This window comes from Scyliorhinus canicula, chromosome 6 (assembly GCF_902713615.1).
Source record: "Scyliorhinus canicula chromosome 6, sScyCan1.1, whole genome shotgun sequence".
Lineage (NCBI taxonomy): Eukaryota > Metazoa > Chordata > Chondrichthyes > Carcharhiniformes > Scyliorhinidae > Scyliorhinus > Scyliorhinus canicula.
The window spans coordinates 203,699,562-203,703,708 of record NC_052151.1 but is presented as its reverse complement, the minus strand read 5'-3'; the positions used below and the strand labels follow the sequence as shown (position 1 = coordinate 203,703,708).

The following is a 4,147-nucleotide window of genomic DNA, read 5'->3' as shown; positions in this document are numbered from 1 at the left end:
GGAGGGGGAAGCAGAAAAAATGTTTTAAAATGCAAATTCGAAAGAGAGTTGCAATGTTGATGGTAAAGATACAAAGGGTGTGTCCAGATGAGGTTTTGCATGGTTGCATAGTAACCGTCCCAATGTAACACAGAGGAATAAAGAAAAAAACGAGACAAAACCAAACCAGCAAGAAACAACATGTACACAGATGTTCTGAAGTTTAAATCGACATAACAAAATCAGAATAAAGCATCTAGATTGATGTCCAATATAAGGAAGTCCGATTGGATCGATATTATCTTTGGCAGCGAATGCTTAAGAAAGCGCTTTGAATTATTGCCGGCGGTATCTGAGCAGAAGGGATGGGATTGGTTGACTTGTGTTACTGCACATTACACGGAAAGAGTGGGAAGGGATAAATGGTGAAGAGTTTTAGTGATGCCAGATGTATTTACAACACATGCACTTTGCGATTCACACAATGTAACTGTTATTCCGAATGAGCTTGCTTGCTTTCAAGGAAATGGCATCACACTTTCTCAAAACATTATTCAATGATTTCGCAATTCGCAATCAATATGTGTCTCTGTATATATTCTCAGTGGAATTTCCACAGCTTAATATCGTCCGAAAATAAACGCAATCTTCAAAACTCTGAAAGCAGACGAATGATCTTAATTTACAGTGTCACACATCCCATGACAAATTAGAAATAATATATTGAAACAAAATGTTGGAAAACAATTCAAAACTTTGGATTACAAGCCGTACCATCAAGTTGGCGCTGTGGCTTAGTTGGTTAAAGCGCCTGTCTAGTAAACAGGAGATCCTGAGTTCGAATCTCAGCGGTGCCTTTATCCATTTAGTTAATGCTTCAAGTCAAAACAATTATGTCAAAAAAAATGTTGCGTTTTCATGTTGAAAATAGGAAATTCGGGGGAAATCTCTGGAGACCCCAAATCGGACAGGATCGAATTTACTCCCGTTGTGAATCTAACTGGTTCCAATGCCGCCCCTCCCCCACAGGACCATCTTAAGTTTTGCTTTCACAGAGAGCAGGTGTTTGTTCTGATATTAACACTTTCTGCTACCTTTATGCTACTACCATCAAGATCTTTAGTCTTTAACAATACCATCAAAATCCCATTGTCTTGTGTTCCATGAAATATTTATCACATCTTTATCAGCTCCAAACTATCGCTGAACACCAATATTCCTCAGCCACTCTAGCCCTTCTTGAACCGTACAAAATCTATCACATTCTCTCTCTTTAGTTCTGAAGCAGTCAGGCAGACTGAAGTGGCAAACTGTGGGGAAATATATGTGCAACTACTAGACAGGGCCTGAACATCACGAGAGGGGACCAGACGGAAGTGGGGGGATGAACTGGGGACAGAAGTGGGTTGGGAACTCTGGAACGGAGCACTGAATACGGCCAACTACACCTCCTCTGCACAAAGTTCAGCCTCATACAGCTCATGCACAGAGCATACTTGACCAGAACCAGACTGAGCAGGTTCTTCCCGGAGGTGGAGGACAAATGGAAATGGTGCCAGAGGCCTGACCAACCGCACCCACATGTTCTGGGTTTGTCCAAAGCTTGTTGGGTTCTGGACAGCCTTTTCAGAGGCAACGCCCAAAGTTGTGGATGTCTCAATGTATCATTCAGCATAGATGTGTGTGTATCTGTGTGTTACTTTTCCATTTGCTTCTGTTTTAGGTGTATTGAAATATAGGAGACATTGCAGGTCTCAGCTAAAACTAGTTAATTAGACAACTCGTTAAACTCAGCTTCAGTGAACCTTAAATTAGGGGAAATAAAAGGAGGGCTCCTTCAGTGCTGCCGTGTTGCATCAGGGTACAGCTGGAATTAGGTGAAACAGGGAGTTAGGTAAAAGAGGGAGGAGGTGCTCACTCCCTTCTTTTCTTCGTTTGGTGAGTAGGATTAGTGAATATTTCTGCTCTTTGGAATAAAAGTAATCTCTTTGGGAATTTGGAGAATGTACTCTTACAGTACAGAGAACTGCAGGTCAGAGAGAGAGAAAATCTGGTGAGTAGCTGAGCAGAGCAGCAGGAAAACTTTAAAAGGAGCAGCCTGGCGTACTGTCACTCAAATTCAGAGACGGAGCTCCTGAGGTGACATCAGCAGTCGAAACTGACATTGGGTAATTGCCAGCTGCTGACTGGGTGAGTACTGATGGTGAGTATTTATACTACTTTTATCGTTTATAGTTTTGTAAAGTATTTAATTTGTGCTTCATAGTTTGTCCGTGCTCTATTCTATATTAACAAGGTCAATGGGTCATTCACCTGAGGAAGGAGCAGTGCTCCGAAAGCCAGTGTTTGAAACAAACATGTTGGACTTTAATCTGGTATTGTAAGACTTCCTACTAAGGTCAATGGAAGAAGATCCCTAAAGTACAATATTATTTGATTTTAACAGTCCTTTAAAGGTTTAATCCAAAGGAGTAATTCATGGCAGGAGAGCTAAAAACTGCGGATTGCTCCTCCTGCTCTATGTGGAAAGTTGGGCACATTTCAAGTGCTCGGGGGCAGCATGTGTACAGAAAGTGTCCCCAGTTACAGGACCTGGAGGCTTGGACAATGGAGCTGCTGTGGTGCATCGAAGGGGCAGAGGGTATCGTGGACAGCACATATAGAGAGGTTGTCACACCGCAGCCCCGGCGTGTACAAGCAGGAAGGGAATGGGTGACCAGCAGGCAGAGCAAGTGGACTAGGCAGGCAGTGCAGGAATCTCCTGTGGCTATTGCCCTGCAAAACAGATATAGAGCATTGAATACTGTTGAGGAGATTGGCGTCTCGAGGAAAGCAGCAGCCAATTTCATTGCACCACGGTTATCTCTGCTGCACAGGGGAGGAACAAAAAGTGCGGGAATGCATTAGTTGTAGGGGATTCAGTTGTAAAGGGTATAGATATGTGTTTCTGTTACCGCAAACGGGAGTCTATGGTGGTTATGTTGCCTCCTTGGTGCAAGGGCCAAGGATCCCTCAGAGCGTCTACATAACATTCTGGAGGAAGTAAGGTGAACAGCCAGTCTCGTGGTACACTTCGGTACAAATAGGTAATTAAAAAAGGGATGAGATCCTCAAACCAGAAGACAGGGAGTTAGGAAGTAAGTTGAAATGTAGAACCTCAGAGGTAGTGATCTCAAGGATTACTGCCAGTGCCCCGGGCTTGTCAGAGTAGAGATTGCAGGAGATATTGGATCAATACATGGTTGGAAAGATGGTGCAAGTGGGAGAGTTTCTGATTCCTGGCACATTGGGACCGGGTCTGCGGGAAGCAGGACCAGTATAAACTGGCAGTATCACACCTGGGCAGGAGCAGGACTGATGATCTTGGGCAAGTGTTTGCGAATACTGTTGGTTGAACTAGACAGGCAGGGGGTGGGACCCAGCAGGATGACAAGGGAAAGAGAAACAATGACAGTATAAAGAACACTAAACTGCAAAAATGGTAGATAGGGTTATTGGTGGCGAGAGGTAATTAGGACCACAATACAAAGAAATGTTCGGATGATTAAAATGGCAAAAAGGCAAGATTGGTGGCTTTAGAACATAGAACAGTACAGCACAGAACAAGCCCTTCGGCCCTCGATGTTGTGCCGAGCAATGATCACCCTACTTAAACCCACGTATCTACCCTATACCCGTAACCCAACAACCCCCCCTTAACTTTACTTTTTAGGACACTACGGGCAATTTAGCATGGCCAATCCACCTCACCCGCACATCTTTGGACGGTGGGAGGAAACCGGAGCACCCGGAGGAAACCCACGCACACACAGGGAGGACGTGCAGACTCCGCACAGACAGTGACCCAGCCGGGAATCGAACCTGGGACCCTGGAGCTGTGAAGCATTTATGCTAACCACCATGCTACCGTGCTGCCCCCTAATGTACTCAGCATACAGAATAAGGTAGATGAACTGACGGTGCAAATCGAGGTAAATGGACATGATTGAATCACCATTACGGAAACAAGTTACAAAGAGGTCAAAAGTGGGAACATAATATTCAGGGATATTTGACCTTTCAGAAGGTTCCGAAGGAGGTAGCACTGTAAATCAGAGATAAAATGAGGACAGTGTGAGTGTTGATCTAGGCTGTTATGAAGTTCATTTGGGTGGAGTTAAAAAATTCA

General features: G+C 44.2%; 1 non-coding gene across 1 annotated transcript; it reads left to right on the top strand.

The window, feature by feature from the left end:
- The first annotated feature begins 762 nt into the window (after window positions 1-762).
- Window positions 763-836, top strand: trnat-agu. Its single transcript has one exon. It is a non-coding gene; the product is annotated as a tRNA-Thr (tRNA).
- Window positions 837-4,147: the final 3,311 nt, after the last annotated feature.